This window comes from Carcharhinus amblyrhynchos, unplaced genomic scaffold (genome assembly GCF_965287045.1).
Source record: "Carcharhinus amblyrhynchos unplaced genomic scaffold, sCarAmb.v2.hapA scaffold_53, whole genome shotgun sequence".
Taxonomy (NCBI): domain Eukaryota; kingdom Metazoa; phylum Chordata; class Chondrichthyes; order Carcharhiniformes; family Carcharhinidae; genus Carcharhinus; species Carcharhinus amblyrhynchos.
Window position 1 is genome coordinate 1680957 of NW_027649794.1, and position 20724 is coordinate 1701680.

At 46.8% G+C, this 20724-nt stretch overlaps 1 pseudogene; it reads left to right on the top strand.

The window, feature by feature from the left end:
* The first annotated feature begins 312 nt into the window (after positions 1 to 312).
* On the top strand, positions 313 to 18810 carry LOC145337597 (putative G-protein coupled receptor 139; annotated as a pseudogene).
* Positions 18811 to 20724: the final 1914 nt, after the last annotated feature.

The window sequence follows — 20724 nt, forward strand, 5'->3', positions numbered from 1 at the left end:
AGGTACAAGCTGGAGGGGTACAGAATGGGTTGGCTGCTCCGTCGAGCCCAGATTTAACATTAATCACCCCGATTTAGTCCCCAGGACATTTCTTCAATGTGCGTTGCTGGTTTTTCCAAGGTTACCAGAAGGAGTGGAGATAAACACAAACCAAGTCTTCATAAAGACCGGGATGAACGGAAGCGTGAGCTGTTTTGTCACCAACTCAATCGGGACTGGAAATAGCACAATTGAGATAATATTTGAAGACCCCAGTGAAGGTATTTATGAACGAATTGTCGTAGAAAGTGACTGATTCCTTTCATTTTATTCATGGACGCACTGGTGACAGAGGTTATTCAACAACCAGATATCAGATTAGGTGATCGGAATGATGAGCTCACTTTGAGACTGTGAGAGGCGCTATGAAAATGTAATTTATTATTTCAGTGATGAGTGATTCACAGTACAGAAGGAGGCCATTTGGCCCATCGAGCCTGCACAGACAACAATCCCACCCAAGTCCTATCCCCGTAACCCCGCATATTTAAACTCCTAGCTCTCCGAACACTCATGGGCAATTTATCACGGTAAAAAGTCTCACAACACCAGGTTAAAGTCCAACCAGTTTATTTGAAGGCAAACCCACCAGCTTTTGGAAACACTGTTCCTTCGACAGGTGTGTGGAAGCTTCACCTACTTCAGAACGTTCCACACACCTGATGAAGGAACAGTGTTTCCAAAAGCTTGTGAGTTTACTATCAAATACACCGGTTGGACTTTAACCTGGTGTTGTGAGGCTTCTTACTGTGTTTACCCCAGTCCAACGTCGGCATCTCCACATCATGGCTACCAATTTACCCACCTAACCTGCACATCTTTGGACTGTGGGAGGAAACCGGGGCACCCCGGAGGAAACCCACGCAGACACAAGGAGAACGTGCAAACTCCGCCTGAGGCTGGAATCAAACCTGGGAGCTGTGAGGCTGCAGTGCTAACCATTGTGCCATCTGATGGTATATCGGACACCTCCCTGAGCCAGCGAAATGAGGTGTGTCCCCATCACTGGGTAAAAACCCAGATAACAAAAGCAAGGAGATTGACATGAAACACAGCAGCGATTTGTTGGATATCTCTATTGTGCTAATTATTTCTTTGTTCGCCTTGTGCTATAGACACAGGTCACAACACTGGGAAAACCATCACCCTCGGTGTGGCAGTGGGGGTGTTGCTGGTTATTCTTGCCACGATTCTCGTCGTCTTTCTCATCAGGAGAAAACGCAAAGCAGCAGGTAAGTTCTCAGGGGATAAAAGGTGAAGTTAGATACCTCCACAGCTACAGGTATCTCACCTGGACATAGGTATTCAATACGTTCGCCGTATCATCTTCCAACCTTCTGAGGTTACTGTCCACTCTGATCTCAATTTTCACCCAAAGACTTGTTTTCTCTCATCATCTCTAATCCTGAGAATATTGTCCAAGAATTTACTGGAAGAACATAAGAACCAGGAGCAGGAGTGGGCCATCAGGCCCCCCTCGAGCCTGCTCCGCCATTCAATAAGATCATGGCTGGTCTTTTTGTGGACTCAGTTCCACTTACCCGCCCACTCACCATGACCCTTAATTCCTTTACAGTTCAAAAATTTATCTATCCTTGCCTTAAAAACATTCAATGAGGTAGCCTCAACTGGACAGGGAATTCCATAGAGTCACAGCCCATTGTGTGAAGAAGTTCCTCCTCAACTCAGTCCTAAATCTGCTCTCCTTATTTTGAGGCCATGCCCCCTGGTTCTAGTTTCATCCACCAGTGGAAACAACTTCCCTGCTTCTATCTTATCTATTCCCTTCATAATCTTATATATTTCTATAAGATCTCCAGGCTCTATCCCCATACCTCCCTGCATTTACTCCAGCTAGCACTCCTGACACTAAGGGGCAACTTAGCATGGCCAATCCACAACATCTTTGGATTATGGGATGAAACCGGAGCACCCGGAGGAAACCCCCACAGACATGGGGAGAAGGTGCAAACTGCACACACCCAAGCCGGTCATTGAACCCGGGTCCCTGGCGCTGTGAGAGAGCAGTGCTAACCACTGTGCCACTCATCTTATGTGACTATACTTCCCCCACTTTTATCTTTCACCACCATCCCTTTTATCCTGTAATCTCTCAAATCGCTTTAAGATTGTTTCATCCGCTGGCTACATGTCCCTGAGTTCTAGTAAAAGTAGTACCATCTGAAACATTTACTCCATTTCTCTCTCCATCTCAGCTGCCTGGTCTGTTGAGAATTCCTGGCATTTTCAGTTTATTAATTTCAGATCTCTACTTTCTGGTTTTTGTACCCTCCGTTAGAATTGGGGAGTTGGTTTATACCAGTGCCTTCCTTCAGCAGGGAGAACTCGGATGTGTAATGACACAAATCTCCCTTTTCATTCATTCAGCAGAAACCTACGTCAACAGCTCATTTCAAAGGAAGAGAAACGAGCAGGTAACTGAACGCGCTGCGATTAGTTTAATCATTTCAGCTTCCTACCAAACATTCCAGCTGTAGGATTGCAAGTCTGAACCAAATCGTACCTAAGAGATAGAAATCGGTGTTAGGGTTTAATATCATCTGGTCCAGCATTGGTGACAATGCTTATCAAGTTAGTGATGTGGAAATCTGCAAAGATACTCTCCAATATCTCTGGGATAACGTTTCACCAAAAACTATTGATCCATTAGTGTTGAATCGGAGAAGGGTAAATCGCTTCGCCGACTGTCACCAGGTTTGTACAGATTTAAGACCGTTTGTAACAGATTCCCAGGGAATATCTTTAGTGTGTCACATTGTTTAGAGCTGGAAGTGTTAGCTGGAAAGGTGATGGAATTAAATCCATGAGATGATTTGAGAAGGCGATTGGAGAAATAAGAAGCATTGAGATGAGCACTAGAAACACCAAAGACTACAAGACTACCGACCAAGAGCTGTCATGTGGCGTGAGAATTGATTGATGCTCGATGGCTACAGATCAAAATGGGGTGGGGATAGATTGGTGCTTGATGGCTGGCACAGATACATAGAACATAGAACACTACAGCACAAACAGGCCCTTCGGCCCACAAGTGTGCCGATCACATCCATACCTACCAAGCCATAGAACTATCTGTAACTCCCAATCCCATTAGATCCCATATACTCAACCAGAAGTCTTTTAAAAGACCCCAGCGAGTTCGCCTCCACTACCACCGACGGCAGCCGATTCCACTCACTCACCACCCTCTGAGTGAAAAACTTACCCCTAACATCTCCTCTGTACTTGCTCCCCAGCACCTTAAACCTGTGTCCTCTCGTAGCGACCATTTCAGCCCTGGGAAATAGCCTCCGAGAATCTATTCCTCTCAACATTTTATAAACCTCTATCAGGTCACCTCTCGACCTTCGTTTCTCCAGGGAGAAGAGACCTAGCTCCCTCAACCTATCTTCATAAGGCATGCCTCCCAATCCAGGCAACATCCTTGTAAATCTCCTCTGCACCCTCTCAATAGCTTCCACATCCTTCCTGTAGTGTGGCGACCAGAACTGCGCACAGTACTCCAAGTAACCAAATGGACCGAAAGGCCTCTTTCGCTGCTGTAAAGCACCATGATTGTGACCAACAGTTCAAAAGGAAGAGTGAGTAAAGTTATATAGAAATAGCAGGGCAGTGAAACTAATTGGAGAGCTCTATCAAAGATCCCACACGAATGGGCTGTGGAACATACTTCAGATCAGCATGACTTCATGATTCTATGAATTATTCCCATTTACTATCTGCCACCCGGAGATGGGTTGATGCTGTGATTTCTCTGTTTGTTGATTACACTGAGTTCCCCCCCATCCCCCATTTACATCTATGCCTTGTGCCTTTTTGTTTACTCATTTGTGAGACATGGGCATCTCTAGCTGGCCAGCATTTATTGCCCATCCCTAGTTGCCCGAGGGCAGTTGAGAGTCAACCACATTGTTGTCACTCTGGAGTCACATGTAGGCCAGACTGGGTAAGGTTGGCAGATTTCCTTTCCTGAAGGACATTAGTGACCCAGATGGGTTTTTCCAGCAATCGGCAATGACTTCACAGTCATTAGTAGATTCTTAATTCCAGGAATTTTTTATTGAATGCAAATTGCACCATCTGCCGTGACAGGGTTCGAACCTGGACCCCAGAACGCTAGCTGAGTTTCTGGATTAATAGTCGAGCGATAGAACCATGAGGCCATCGCCTTGTCTTTCCCTTTCTGTCCAAGATAACTTCTGAATGTTCCCATCTTGAACAGTATCCAATTTCTGTTCCAGGATTCACTCGAGCTGCCTGAAACATACACAGTAAGTGAAACACACACACACATTTTGACTGAAGCTTTGTTTCATTGAATCAACGTTACTGATTTACTAAAAACTACATGTGTGATGCCTCCCCACAGGGTCTGAATTTAGGAGAACAATCACTATACAGTGAATTACACAGGTACACCTCATTCTCTATCAATTGTCAGCCAATCCACCCCCATCAGGTATATTTGTTTTCTTTCTGTCTCTGCACCTATCTCGCTGTCTGTCTGTCTGTTGGTTTATCAGTCTGACCTTCTGTTAGTCTGTGTGTGACACAGTCAGTCAGTCAGTCAGTCAATCAGTCAGTCAATCAGTCTGTCTGTCAGTCTGCCTGTATGCCTGACTGTCAGACTGTCTGCTTCTCTATCAATCTGTCTATCTATCAGCGTATCAGTCTGCCTGTATGCCTGACTGTCAGACTGTCTGCTTCTCTGTCAGTCTGTCTATCTATCAGCATATCAGTCTGTCAGTCAGTCTGCCAGTACAGCTGTCTGTCAGATTGTCTGCTTCTCTGTCAGTCTATCTATCTATCAGCGTATCAGTCTGTCTGTCTGTATGGCTTTTTGTGAGACTGGCTGCTTCTCTGTCAGTCTGTCTATCAGTCAGCGTATCAGTCTGTCAGTCAGTCTGCCTGTACGGCTGTCTGTCAGACTGTCTGCTTCTCTGTCAGTCTGTCTATTTATCAGCGTATCAGTCTGTCAGTCAGTCTGCCTGTTTGGTGGTCTTATTGTTCAAGTCTCTTTCAGTAAAACTGACTGTCGGTCTGACAGTCTGTAAATTTATCAGCCTGTCTGTCAGTCTGACTATCTGACTGTGGGCGGCATGGTGACACAATGGTTAGCACTGCTGCCTCACAGCGCCAGATTCAATTCCCGGCTTGGGTCACTGTCTGTGTGGAGCTTGCACATTCTCCCCGTGTCTGCGTGGGTTTCCTCCGGGTGCTCTGGTTTCCTCCCACAATCAAAAGATGTGCGGGTTAGGTTGATTGGCAGTGTTAAAGTGCCCCTTAGTGTCAGGGAGACTAGCTAGGTTAATTGCATTGGGTTATGGGGATAGGGCCTGGATGGGACTGTGGATATTGCAGACTCGATGGACCGAATGGCCTCCTTCTGCACTGTAGGGTTCTATGATTCTATAATTGTAGTCTGTCTGTTAGCCAACCAGTCTATTTGTATACCAGTCAGCCTGTCAGTCTGACTGCCAGTTTGCCTGTCAATACGAATGTCAGTCAGTCAGATGTCTGCCTGTCTCTTAGTCTCTATAACTCTGTCTCTCTAACCTTCTCTTCCTCCAGAGGTTTTCCATTATCAATAAATATTAGACTCTTCCCTTTTACTTTATAAATATTGCTCGCAGACATCTAACATTCATTTATTTTTTCAGATAAGATGATTGCAATACAAGAACAAACACCGTTCACCCCGACCCAGGACAGTGGTCCATTCTCCTCTTGGTTCCAGCCTGTCAATATTATTGTGTAAAGCCCCCGGAAGGTGCAAGGCTACAACACGGGCGTCACGGACAAATGCCACACCTCGAGCTTTGCTTACTGAGCGCTGCAGTAAATCTCCGTGCTGATAATCCAGATTGCCATCTATCTAATGGGATCGCTTTAACGCTTGCAACTGAATGTCGCTGATTCTATTACCCGCATTTACCAGTCAGAGCCCACTGAGATTTCATGTATAATATTTAAAACTGGAAGTGCTGGATACACTCAGCAGGTCTGGCAGCATTGCTGGGGAGAGAAACAGTTCACCTTTCGACTCCAGTATAACTCCTTCCTCACTATTATATTTGCCGGTGACACACATTTACTTTCCACGCACATATTTGCCTTCAATTCATTTTTAATTTTTAAATGTAATATCTCCCATCCCAGCCACATTCCCCCCAGTCCCCATTCATCTCCTTGCCCACAATCTAGCCGCAATGTTTGAGTCACGTGTTTCTGTGCAGGATGGATTGGAGCAGTTTGTTTTACGCTTATCGGAGCTGTTCTGTCTGTATACAGCAGCACTGTGCTGTTACTGCAGCAGTATAACTGATTCCGATTGCTGCATTATTTGGTTTAATCTTCACAGTGACATTTTCTCCTTAGCTGATTTGGAGAAGGCAGAAATATTGCCTTGTGTCCCCAACCCCCATTCATCTCCTGTCCATAATTTTGCAACGTTATTTTAGTCAGGTTATAAAAGCTTCGGATTGGTGGACAATGCTCCCCATGTATCCGATGGGAATTTTCCAATGGAACCCTTGTTTTCTGAAGGCCCATTCTCGTATTGTCAGAGAGATGTGCCACTCTTGTGTGACTGCGGGGGGCTTCTCTATATTGAAACCAATGATTCCCGGTGAAGTTGTCTCATTTTATGTTGCAATAACAGCAGTGGTGTATCATCTCAATAAATAACTCACTCGTGGTTATTTACATTGACATCTTTTTGAGTAGCCAATTCAGTATTTCTAACATTGAAGATAGGAGCAGGAATAGCCCTTTGACACTGCTCTGTCATTCATTATAATCAGAGCTGGCAGCACAGTGACACAATGGTTAGCACTGCTGCCTCACAGCGCCAGGGCCGTGAGTTTAATTCCAGCCACTGTCTGGGAGTGTTTGTACATTCTCCCCATGTCTGCGTGGGTTTCCTGGAGGTGCTCCAGCTTCCTCCCACAGTCCAGACACACGGGTTAGATGGATTGGCCAAACTAATTTGACCCTGAGTGTCAGGAGATTAGAAGGGTCAATACGTGGAGTTATGGGGATAGGGCCTGGGTGGGATTGTGGTCAGTGCAGACTCGATGGGCCGAATGGCCTCCTTCTGCACTATATGGATTCTGTGATTCTATGATCATCCAAATCACGGGGGCAGGATTTTACAGCCTCGCTCGTCCAGGAACTGTAAAACCCCACTCGAGATCAGCGGGTCAGTGGTCAGCCCCTCACCCGCTCTGATTCCCATACTGGGATGGGATGGTAGAATTTGCCCCAAAAACTCGATCTCACCTCCCCCACGAATCCTTCGATCCCCTTTTGCCCGAGAGCTGTATTGGGCTTCTTCTTGGAAACAAAGCGAGTGGGATTTTCCAGCTGCGTTCTCCCTAAAACCGGAAAATTCTGCCTGAGGCCAACGCACCTTTCCCAGATCCCATCCCTCTCCCGCTCCGATTCCCAGGCCAGGCAGACTGGAAAATATCGCTCCACAATGTTTATCCTCATCTGCTTTCTGTGACAGCCAATCCCACAGGTTGACCACTCTATCGGTGAAGAAATTTCTCCTTTTCTCTATCCTAAACGGTTTACCCCTTACCTTTAGGTTGTGACCTCTGGTTCGGGATACCCCACCATCGGGAACATCCTTCCTGCATCTACCCTGATTCATCCTGTTGGAATTTTATCGGTTTCTGTGAGATCTCCCCTCCTCCTTTTGAACTCCAGTGAACACAATCCCAACCGACCTCATCTCTCCTCAGACGTCAGTCCTGCCATCCCAGGTAGAACTGTGGGTAACAGAGCAACAACACTGAGCACAGCAAGATCCCAGATAAAGCAACATGGTTTATTTTATGAGTGTTTAGTGGAGTTTGTAAATATGTAAAGAATGTGAAAATGCTCAAGGGAAAAATTTGTCCCTTTAAAAACTGGTGTTGCTTCAGTGCTTGGAGGTTTAAAATGTAGGTGCATATGGAGTTCCCAGACTGAAACGTTTGTACCCACAGTCTGGCAAGAGAGTTGCCTTGGTAACGGGCTTCAGGCATTTGAATGTTTTTGAATTCAGCCAATCAGATACTAAGAATCTATCACATTTGAATTTGATGTTGACCAATCTTACAGCTGGAAAATTGATAGGTCATCACAGGGATAAAAGAGAGTGCAAGGGGGTAAAAAGGAGACAGCAACTCCCACCTCTCCAGTCTCGATAGGGAGAGAGCACCTCCCCACCCAACCAGCTTTATATCTCTCTTAAGAGAAGGCACTATCTAACCAGCGAGAGATACCAAATCAAACAGAACTTACAGACACAGAAATCAACCAAGAAACTCCAGAAGGTTCCAAAAGACACAAAACCTGGTTGTATATTTTTTGAGAGTGACTGAGTTGCATTTTTGGGGGGGGGGTTAATGAATGGATATTGTACTTATTTGAGTAGCATTCCAGTATAATCTTGTTTATTTGGTATGTTATTTGTTTTGTTAAAGTTCCCTGTTAGTCCAGTGAATAAGTTGTTAAGTGTTCTTTTTAAAATGAGTATCAGGTATTTCTGTTAGTTAACCGCTAAACTTTACCCAAGAACAGTTCACACCTTCCCACACATTTTTAACAGATTATGAGGTGAGGTATTCCTCTTTGGAGGATTCTGCGTCACGTCTCAGAAGGGAAACAACCTCTGCCTCATAACAGTGTCACAAGTAGACTTACATTAACACTGTAGTCAAGCTGCCACACTCCGGCGCCTGTTTGGGTACACTGGGGGAAATTTAGCACGGCCAATGCAACTAACCAGCATGCCTTTCGGGATGTGGGAGGAAACTGGAGAACCCGGAGGAAATAAACACAGACACGGGGAGAACACGCAGACTCTGCTGTGGGAGTTAAATTGTTAATATTAAGGTTCCATAAATCCTTGTCAAGCAAAGGAAAATTCTAATCAGCTTATTGGCCTTCAGTGGGGTCAGTGCTTGTGTATTTAGCATCAACGGCTAATCTTTACCTGCATAAGTCCAGTAAATGTTCTGTTTCTGGGGTTTTACTCGAGAATGAGAAAACTCAGTGTTTTCCACAACAGAATACCTTATGAGGTTGGGTTGAGAGAGCTCGGTCTTTTCTCCTTGGAGAGGCAAAGGATGAGAGGGGACCTGATCGAGGTGTATAAGATATTGAGGGTTATCGATCGGGTGGATTCTCAGAGGCTTTTTCCCAGGGCTGAAATGGCTGCAAACAGGAGGACACAGGTTTAAGCTGATAGGGAGTAGGTACAGAGGAGATGTCAGGGGTATGTTTTTCACTCAGAGGGTGGTGGGTGAGTGGAATCGGCTGCTGGCAGTGGTAGTGGAGGCGGATTCGATAGGGTTTTTTAAGAGGCTTTTGGATAAGTACATGGAACTTAGTAAGATAGAGGGTTATAGGTAAGCTTAGTAGGTAGGGACATGTTCAGCGCAACTTGTGGGCCAAAGGGCCTGTTTGTGCTGTAGTTTTTCTATGTTTCTATGTAGAATACCAAAGGAGAGATATGGGGACCTGCTTTGCAATGAAGAATTAGCAGGAGACAGTTTCCATCAAATAAGAAAGAGTGAAAAGCTAAGCTATGATTGGTAAATATATCTGCAAATGAAAGATTAGGAAAAGTGTTTGTTTCCCATTTGCTGCAATTAACTGTAGTTACCAAGTTGTTTGTAACATCAGAAACAGTTTGCCGAGGGCTGCAAGTCTGTTTCTCCTTCTGCACAAGGAACTGAAGCCTGCAAGATCGAGTACTCATTCTGTCCAGTGCCGTTTGTACCCAAGTCAACTATAGTACCTAATAGTGCCTAATGTTGCTGGTACCCTAGGTCACCCACACCGCAGAGGCAGTGCCCCAAACCGGGAATCAAATCCGGGTCCCTGGCGCTACGAGGCAGCAGTGCCAACCACTGTGCCACCGTGCTGCCCCAGCCACGGTGTTGCCCCAAGTTTACAGATTGGCACTGATGTGTTCTGGACTAAATTGAGTGACAATTGGTCGTATGAAGATCCCTATTGGAGCAGACAGGAGTCACTAAACCTCCATCCCTGAACCTGTCTCACCACCGTGTGCCAGGAATATCCCGGAGATGTCTGAATGGGAATGAAGTTCATCAGGAGTGAACTTAATGGAAAAAACAGAAATCCAATGATACAAATCGAAAGTGCCAGGCAAGGCCATTCGACCCATCATGTCTGTGCTGACAATGTCTACAACTAGAGATGTGCAAACCCCATTTTCCAGCACTTGTCCCATACCCGGCACGGTGGCACAGTGTTGCCTCAGAGCACCAGGGACCTGAGTTCAATTCCAGCCTTGGATCACTGTCTGTGTGGAGTCTGTACGTTGTCCCCAGAGGAAACCTGCGCAGACACGGAGAGAATGTGCAAACACACAGGCAGTGACCCGAGGCCGGGATTGAACCCAGGTCCCTGGTGCAGTGCTGACCACTGTGCCACCATGCCACCCCGTCGTGCTGTCCTCATGGCGAATACCCTCCATACCAGGCAATGTCCTGGTAAACCGTTTCTGTACACCCTCCAAAGACTCCACGTTCTGGTGAAGCAGAACTCTCCCCTCTACAGAGGCCAACACATCCATCCTGAGGGACAGTACCCAGAACTAAGGGCAGTTACTCCATTTTAGACATGCATAAGGCTGTACCAAAATGAAGCCACACCTCTGTGTCCCAAACACATTGAGACCAAGGTTAATATTCCAGTCAATATCTTGATTCAATTTTATACCGACAAACACGGATTGTGGATTTGGAATGAAATGACTCCGAGGTGGAATAAAAGAGGAGGCCATTCAAACTTGTTCTGCCATATGGGGGCAGCAACGTGGCACAGTGATTAGCACTGCTGCCTCACAGTGCCAGGGACCCGGGTTCAATTCCCGTCTTGGGTCACCATCTACACAGAGTTTGCATGTTCTCCCTGTGTCTGTGTGGGTTTCCTCAGGATGCTCCGATTTCCTCTCACAGTTCAAAGATATACAGGTGAGGTGGATTGGCCATGCTAAATTGCCCCTTAGTGTCCAAAGATAAGCAGGTTAGGTGGATTGGCCATTCTAAATTGCCCCTTAGTGTCCAAAGATGTGCAGGTTAGGTGGATTGGCCGTGCTAAATTGCCCCTTACTGTCCAAAGATAAGCAGGTTAGGTGGATTGGCCATGCTAAATTGCCCCTTAGTGTCCAAAGATAAGCGAGTTAGGTGGGTTGGCCATGCTAAATTGCCCCTTAGTGTCCAAAGGTAAGCAGGTTAGGTGGATTGGCCATGCTAAATTGCCCCTTAGTGTCCAAAGATAAGCAGGTTAGGTGGATTGGCCATGCTAAATTGTGCCTTCATGTCCAAAGATGCGCAGATTGGGTGGCTTAGCCATGCTAAATTGCCCCTCAGCGTCCAAAACTATGTAGATTAGGCAGAATTGCCACAGTAAATTGCCCTTTAGAGTCCAAAGATGTATAGTTTAGATTGATTGGCAATGCTAAATTGCCCCTTAGTGTCCAAAAATGTGCAAGTTGGGTGGATTGGTCATGCTAAATTGTCCCTTAGTGTCCAAAGATATGCAGGTTTGACGAATTGATGATGCTAAATTAACCCTTAGTGTCCAATGAAGTGTAATTTACATGTATTAGCCTTGCTAAATTGTCCATTCATGCCAAAAGAGGTGCAGATTAGGTAAATTGTCCCTTAGTGACAAATGATGTCTAGGCTGGGGGATTAGCTCCAGGAAATCTATGTGGTGCAGATTAAGATACACTGTGAGGGCTCGGTTAAGATACACTGTGTTGACTTGGTGGGCCGAATGGCCTCTTCTGCACTGTAGGGATTCTAAGGCTCAGTTAGAAGATGGCTGCTAGCTATCGACACAGCTTGTTTCCATTTGCCTTGACATAATTTCTCAACAAGTATCTATCCACCCTCATTTGGAAAAGATTGAACCTTGAACCATCTTCTGTGCATCAAACCTGCTGCCTGAAACGGAGAGATTTGGTACGCGAGGTCAACTTTCGGCTTAGTTTCTGACCTAAGGCGTGGGTTCGTATCTGCAGCATGAGGGGGGGAGCCTTTTGCAAAGTGAGATAGTGGAGCTGAAGGGGGGATTTTTCACGCTCCCCCTGCCACGGGAATTGTAATGGGCGGAGGGGTGGGGTGGGGGAGGGGAGGCGGGGGCAGAGGGAGCAGACCATCCAAAAGTCCATTAACCTCAGGTGGGATTTTCCAGCTTTTGGGCAAGCGAGGCCGGAGATTCCCGTCCTAAATGTACCCCAAACGGACAGCAGGTCCTAGACAAAAACCGGCTAAAAGTAACTCACTACGGATGCTGGAATCTGGAAAACAAAAGAGAAAATGCTGGAAAACCTCAGCAGGTCTGGCAGGACCTGGAAGAGGAGAAAAGAACTGACGATCCAAATCCAGATTTAAGAAATAATAATTTGCAGGATTGCTGGGTGGGATTGCCCATCCCTGGTTGCCCGAGGGTCATTGAGAGTCACTGTGACTGTGGAGTCACATGTAGGCCAGGCCAGGTAAGGATGGCAGATTTCCTTCCCTAAAGGACATTGTTTGACACCTGGACTCAAAACATCAGCTCATTTCTCTCCTTACGGGCCTAAGCTGCTGAGGTTTTCCAACATTTTCCAGCATTTTGGTTGCCTTAACAAAAAAATGTTTCTCCACCTAGAACTTAATCACAAATCTGGGAGGACAAAGATGTATAAAATCCTGGGTCGTTATCCTTCCACTGACAATAAGGGACTGACACGTGGAGGGGAATGGAGCTGATTCGAAGCGAAATGATGTCAGTGTTCCAAGAATATGACTGAGAAACAAACTGCCTCATTGTTCATGAGAGGTGTTTGTGGTGATTGGGGTTGTTGGTTAGACGTTGTTCATTTTCCCGGGGGGATATGTTGATGCTGAGGGAATTTGAACTAAAACCCCCCACCATTCCGGGGACCATGTCCCTGTATTCCCATCCTATTCATGTCTTTATGCCCCTTAAAATCCAACAGGAAGTGTAGACAGAGTCAGTGGATGGGAGGCTGGTTTGAGTGATGGATTGGGCTACATTCAAGACCTTTTGGATTTTCTTGGGCAGAGCAGTTCTGCAAAGCTACAATCTGAGACAGGAGTGAGTCACCCTTTGACTCGTGTCACTAACACCCTCACTTGTCGCCACTCATAAAATCGGAAAATAACTTCATATTTCTCTCTGTGATCGAAATTCTCCCTGTCGAGAGGCAGGCTTGTTTTGAGCACAGAATGCCCCCACCCCCGAATCCCCATGAACCTCCCCCCGCCCCCCCGCCTCGCTCATGTCTGCCTCACTTACAGGGATGAATTGGACGCAGTTTGTATTTCGGAAGGGCCAGTTGTGGAATTTTCTGAATGATAAGACATTAGAATCATACAGCGCAGAAGAGACCCTTCTGCCCATTGAGTCTGTACTGTAGGGGGTTCTGTTGCGAGAGTCTGCACTCTCATGGCTTAATCCTAGCCCGTGGGACACCCCGAGCATTTCCAGGCACTCCGACCCCTGGTTCTGGACTTATTAGCGGACTGAGTCAAAATAGGCAGGCAAAGCTTTGTGATGTATTCCATCCTTTGCCGGAGCACCAGTCATCTCAAAGCACTTCACGTCCCGTGAAATACTTGGCGACGGATGGTCCCTGCTGCCATGCGGGAAACTCGGCAGCCCGAATGTGCGCACAGCAAGATCCCACAGCACAGCAGAGCGATCTTGAGGCCCTGTCCCCCGGGATAGTGACAGATATTGCGCCAGAGTGGGGGGGGAGGAACGTTGCAGTCGTTCTTTGAGATTGTTCCGTCGGATCATTCCCAGCTCTCCAAGCAGAACGGCGAGGCCGGTTTCATATCTGACCAATCCCTTCATCAATAACCATTCTGAATCCTAATTTACTCAGTGACTAACCATAAGAGGAAAATTCGAACAAAACGGTTGATCCAAAATTGGTCTAAGAGTTCGACTGGGAAAAAGAAATCATGCCTCATTATTCCTGAATTCCCCTTTTGGGGAATGCCACTCCCCATTTCCATGAGGAATATGTTGGCTCTGTGGAAACGTACAATGAGTGAAATTCTTAATGAGTGTGTTCAACACACTGGAACTAACAGCGACTGTGTCACCAGGGGGTTTCCGTCCTGTATAAGTCAGGGACTGATTTCAACTGAGGATCTGAACCCAGAGTCCAGCGTGCCTGTCAGAGTCGGTGAATGGGACCACCCATCATTCCACAATGGCAGTAGCAATCATAAGAACATAAGAAATAGGAGCAGGAGTAGGCCATCTAGCCCTTCGAGCCTGCCCCGCCATTCAATAAGATCATGGCTGATCTGTCGCGGCTCAGTTCCACATTCCCGCCCTCTCCCCATAACCCTTAATCCCCTCTCTCATCAAAAACCCATCAACCCGCGTCTTAAAAATATTTAGCGAGGCAGCCTCCACCACTTCAACGGGCAGAGAATTCCAGAGATTCACCACCCTTTGAGTGAAGAAGTTCCTCCTCAACTCCGTTCTAAACCACCCCCCCTTTATCTTGAGGCTATGCCCCCTAGTCCTACTGTCCTTTCTGAGCGGGAAGAGTCTCTCCACCTCTATCCTATCCATCCCATTCATCATCTTATATGTCTCAATGAGATCTCCCCTCATTCTTCTAAACTCTAACGAGTACAAGCCTAGTTTATTCAGCCTCTCCTCATAGCTCAACCCCCTCAACTCCGGTATCAGCCTAGTAAACCTCCTCTGCACTCCCTCCAAGGCCAAAATATCCTTGCGCAGGTGCGGCGCCCAAAACTGCACACAGTACTCCAGCTGCGGCCTCACCAATGCCCTATACAGCTGCAGCAAGACCTCCCTACTTTTATATTCAATCCCCCTCGCTATGAAGGCCAGCATCCCATTCGCCTTCCTGACCACCTGCTGCACCTGCAAGCTGGGTTTTTGCGACTCATGCACAAGGACCCCGAGGTCCCTCTGCACCGTCGCCTGCTGCAGTTTTTCTCCACGTAAGTAATAGTTTTCTACCATTTGCTCGTGGTGATCGCTATCCCAGGTGAGGAGAGCTGTCCACTCCCCCCGCCGTCAAATGTGATATTTAGAGTTCTGTCTGTAATTTGCGTTAAGGTATCTGACCGATGGGCGTGACAGTGGCAATGTGGTTGGCACTGCCGTCTCACAGCTCCAGTGACCTGAGCTCCATTCCTGGGGCTTGGGTTGCTCACTGTGCAGAGTCTGCGCGTTCTCCCCGTGTCTGCGTGGGTTTCCTCCGGGTGCTCCGGTTTCCAACCCACAAGTCCGACAGATGTGCGGGTTTGGCGCACTGGCCGCGCTAAATGGCTCCTTAGCATCCTGGGATGTGTAGGTTAAAAAGATCAGCAGGGGAAATAATGTGGGGTTACGGGAATAGGGTGTGGGAGGGATTGTGGTCAATGGGCTGAATGGCCTCCTTCTGCACTGTAGGGATTTACGATTTGACGGTGATATTCCAACTGGAGCTTGCGATACCCTGTTGCGTACAGTGACATTGGGAAAGGTGGAGAGGGAGATTGATTGGGAATGGAGACAGGGATGGCAAACTCCAGCTACGTGCAGAGAGATTCAAGAAGTTATGCATTCTCCTTTCACATTACGAAGAGTGTGGATAGCTCTCTTTGGGAAAGTAAGCTGTTATCAGTGGGAGGGTGACTGCCAGTCGGATGGTAGACATTTCCGAGGACTGATAAAAGGATCTAGAGTGAAATGAGATCACAGGGACCCGGGTTCGATTCCCCGCTCGGGTCGCTGTCTGAGTGGAGTCTGCACATTCTCCCCGTGTCTGGGTGGGTTTCCACTGGGTGCTCCGGATTCATCTCAAAAAGAAAGGCGTGCTGGTTAGGTGCATTGGCCGTGCTAAATTCTCCCTCAGTGTACCCGAACGGGCGCCGGAGTGTGGCAACGAGGGGGTTTTCACAGTAACTGAGATGTCCAAGTGAAGTCTTGCCTGACTACGTTTGTGGATGGGATGTTCTGTACTTGAGAGACTGTACGGCACCATTTATTACCCGGTGTCCCGGCTAATGTGTATCACTTGATCATATCACAAATACAGGTTAATGGAATATAATTGCATTGTTGTTTGTACGAACCTTGTTGTTGCAAAATTGGCTGCATATTTCTACATTCCAACTGTGACTACAATTCCGACAGTGTTGTGTTGGGTGTAAAGTGATTTGAGATGGTCTGGTAGATCTGAAATCCACTTTAAATCCACTTCAGGAAGCGTAGTGGAGGATATATCCTCGTCTACATCAACAGTGATGAAGTGGAAATGATCCAGAGCTTTAGGTTTCTAGGTGTCCACATCACCAAGAACCTGTCCTGGTCCCTCCACATCGATGCTTTAGTTAAGGCACCCCACCAACTGCCTCTACTTTCTCAGGAGACTGAGGAAATTTGGCATATCCACTGCGACTCTCTGCAGTTTTTTACAGATGCACCGTAGAAAGCAGCATTTCTGGCTGTATCACAGCTTAGTCTGGCTCCTGTCTCTTCCCAAGACTGCAAGAAACTTCAAAGGTTTGTGAACGGAGACCAGTCCATCACGCAAACCTGCCTCCCATCCATCTACACTTCCTGCACCCTCAAAAAATCAGCCAGCGTAATCAAGCACCACAAACACTCTTTCACCTTCTTATATCGGGAAAAATGATACCAAAATCTGACAGCATGTAGCAACCAGCTCAAGAACAACTCCTGCCCAGGCTTGGGAATGGACCTGTCATATATTAAGTTATTCATTCTCCGCACCCTCGCTCTGACTGTCACACTATATTCTGCACCCTCTCCTTTCCCGCTTCCCTATGTATTTTATGTTTTGTCTGTATGGCTGTGGTTAGCATTGCTTCCTCAGAGCGCCAGGGATCTAGGTTCGATTCCCTGCTTGGGTTACTGTCTGTGTGGAGTAACCCTGAGTCTGTGTGGGTTTCCTCCGGTTTTCTCCCACAACCCAAAGACGTACAGGTAGGTGGATTGGCCACGCTAAATTTCCCTGTGGTGTCAGGGGGATTAGCTAGGGTAAATGAATGGGGGTTACGGGGATAGGACCTGGGTCATATTGTGGTCGATGTAGACTCAGTGGTCCACATTGTCTCCTTCTGCACTGTAGGACTCTAAGATTCTATGAGGACACAAGAAACAATACTTTTCACTGTATCCCAATGAATGTAAATAAAAAATCAAATCAAATCATATCAAGTCAAATCAAATCAAAATCAAATCAAGTCCAAATCAAATCAAAATCAAGTCCAAATCAAATCAAATCAAATCAATATTAAATCAAGTCCAAATCAAATCAAGTCCAAATCAAATCAAATCAAAATCAAATCAAATCAAGTCAAAATCAAACCAAATCAAAACAAATTAAGAATCCAGCTAGGTTTCTTTACTTTTATTGATAATACAGCAGCATTGATCATTGTTATTTCTGTATCATTACCAAAATTCTCTTGCTCCTGTGTGCTCCGTGAAGAGATAACGAGACCTAACCTTATATTTTTCAAGTCATAGAATCATAGAATTATAGACCCCAACAGTGCAGAAAGAGGTCCTTCGGCCCATCGAGTCTGCACCAAACACAATCCCACCCAGGCCCTACCCCCATATCCCTACACTGCAGAGCCAGTCTTTAAATGTGTGTTTCCATATTAGACACAAATAGAAGTGAACAATAGATATTGTAACTCATTATTCCTTCATGTGGTCACATCGTAGCAACATTGGTGCATCATCCCGTTCCACACTTAGCAGCCTCTGATCTCAATTTTTCTTTTCCCCCACAGCGAACTTGGTGACGATCGTGATCCTGTCTCAAGGAAAGTGTGGCATCAGTCAAGGTGTTTCTCTCTACCTGGTCTCCATGGCAACAGCAGACGTAATGGTCGTTTTCTTCTCCGTCATGCTCAGCTCGCTCAGTTTCCGCTATTTCCCATTCTCATTCCTGTTCTACACAGCGGTGTGCAGCGCTATCAGGGTGCTGGGCTACGCCGCTATAGACTGCTCCATCTGGCTCACCATCGCTTTCACCATTGACCGTTTTGTGGCCATTTGTTGCCACAATCTGAGAGCTAAATATTGCACCCAGAAGATAGCGGTGGCGGTGACAACCACCATCTCCCTGGTGAGCATTTTGAGGAACGTCCCTTTTTACTTCAAGTTCCAGCCTTACGGCATATACTACGGTGTGCCCTGGGGCTGTGGCACCAAACTAGAGTTCTTCACCTTGCCAGGATGGGTGGCATTTTTCTGGCTCCACCACCTTCTGAACCCATTGATCCCCTACCTGCTGATCCTGTTGTTCAACACTCTGACCTCAGGCACATTGTGCTGGCCAATCGAGCCCGCAGGGGTCTTCGGGCTCCCGGTAAGGGGGAGCAGAGAGAAGACGCAGAGATGGCCAACAGGCGGAGGTCCATCATGCTGTTGTTTGTTGAGTCGGGCAGTTTTATATTGCTTTGGATGACCAAGATTGTTATTTTCTTACTGATGGAGATTTCCAACAGCCATGTTTACTCGAGTTACAACCACCCGGTTATCATCGCGGATTACACCGGGACAATGCTGTTCTCCCTGAGCTGCTGCACTAACACGGCCATTTATGCACTGACCCAGAGTAAGATCAGAGAGCAACTGAAGAGGGCGGTGAAATATCCCTTCACTCTCATCCGTGAACAAGTATCTTCGCTGAAGTAGCACACATCGTTGGAAATAATTCTTGTGCCACCGTGCTGCCCACCAAAATCTCATTTGGACCCTGAGGGAGAATTTAGCATGGCAAATCCAACTACCCTGCATAACTTTGGGAGGTGGGAGGAAGCCAGAGCATTCGGAAGAAACCCAGGAAGAACGGGCAGAAGGAACAGACTCCGCACAAGAGAACATATTTTGCAATGGCCATGCTAAAGTCACCATCAGTGTGAGCGAACTGGCGCCAGAGTGTGGCGACGAGAGGATTTTCACAGTAACTTCATTGCAGTGTTAATGTATGCCTACTCGTGACACAAATAAATAAACTTTCACAATATAAAACTTTCCCCTTCTTCTCTTGATGATATGCCTGAGATTTAGCCAAGAATTTTGACAGAAGTGAATACAGCAGGGTATGGAGGGACTGGAAAATGGGGCAGAGAAATGGCAGATGGAATTTAACCTGGACAAATGCAGGGTGATGCATTTTGGTCGATCCAATTCAGGTGAGAGCTAGAAAACAAGTGGCAGAACCATCAGGAGCATGGACACACAGAGATCTGGGAGTACAGGTCCTTAAAAGTGATAGCACAGATGGGAAAGGTGGTGAAGAAAGCATATGGCCTATTTGCCTTTATCGGACGGGACTTTGAGTATAAAAGTTTGCAAATTACACTACAGGTGTATAAAACGTTGGTTAGGCCTCATTTGGAGTCCAATTCTGGTTCCCCATGTTGCCAGAAGGATGTGGAGGCTTTGGAGAGGGCACAGAAGAGATTTACCAGGATGTTGCCTAGTATGGAGGTTATTACCTATGAGGAGAGATTGAATAGACAGGGATTGTTCTCCCTGGAAAGACTGAGGCTGAGGCGTGACCTAGAATCATAGAATAGAATCCCTACAGCGCAGGAGGAGGCCACTCGGCCCACCTAGTCTACACCGACAGCAATCTCACGCAGACCCTAACCCCACAACCCCATGCATTTACCGAGCTAGTCCCCCTGATATTAAGAGGCAATTTAACTTGGCCAATCTACCTAACCCGCACATTTTGGACTGTGTGGGAGGAAACCGGAGCACCCGGGGGAAACCCACGCAGACATGGGGAGAATGTGCAAACTCCACACAGACAGTGACCCAAGGTGGGAATTGAACCCGTGTCCCTGGCGCTGTGAGGAAGGTGTGCAACTGCTGTGCCACCGTGCCACCCACAGAAGGATTTCAACGTGAGATAAAGCCGAAAAAAACTTCCATTTTGTGGGATCGGTGTGTTTATATCGAGGGAAAGATGGAGGAAGTGATCGACGGGAAAGCAAAGTTTAACTTTATTGATTAGTGTCGCAAGTAGGCTTATATTAACACTGCAATGAAGTTACTGTGAAAATCCCCAAATCCAGCACCTATTTGTTGGATAACATTGGAATAGTTTAGGTTAGAGGGTCATTAGATTGGTTCCACTGGTCGGCGCAACATCGAGGGCTGAAGGGCCTGTACTGCGCTGTAATGTTCTATGTTCCATGTTCTATGTTCTATTTGTGTACACAGGGGGAGAACTTGGCATGGCCAATACAGCTAACTGGTCTTTCAAACCGTTAGAGGAAACCAGAGTACTCGGGGGAAATGGGTGCAGACACAGGGGGATCACGGTGGCACAGTGGTTAGCACTGCTGCCTCACAGCGCTAAGGACCCTGTATTCAATACTGGCCTCAGGTCACTGTGTATATGGAGAGTGCATGTTATCCCCGTGTCTGCATGGGTTTCCTCCGAGTGCTCCTTTCCCCTGCCACACTCATAAGCTGCGCGGGTTAGTTTGATTGGCCATGCTAAATTGACCCTGGCGTCAGGAGGACCAGGGGAAGTAAATATGTGGGGTTACGGGAATAGGGTCTGGGTGGGACTGTGGTCGGTGCTGACTCGAT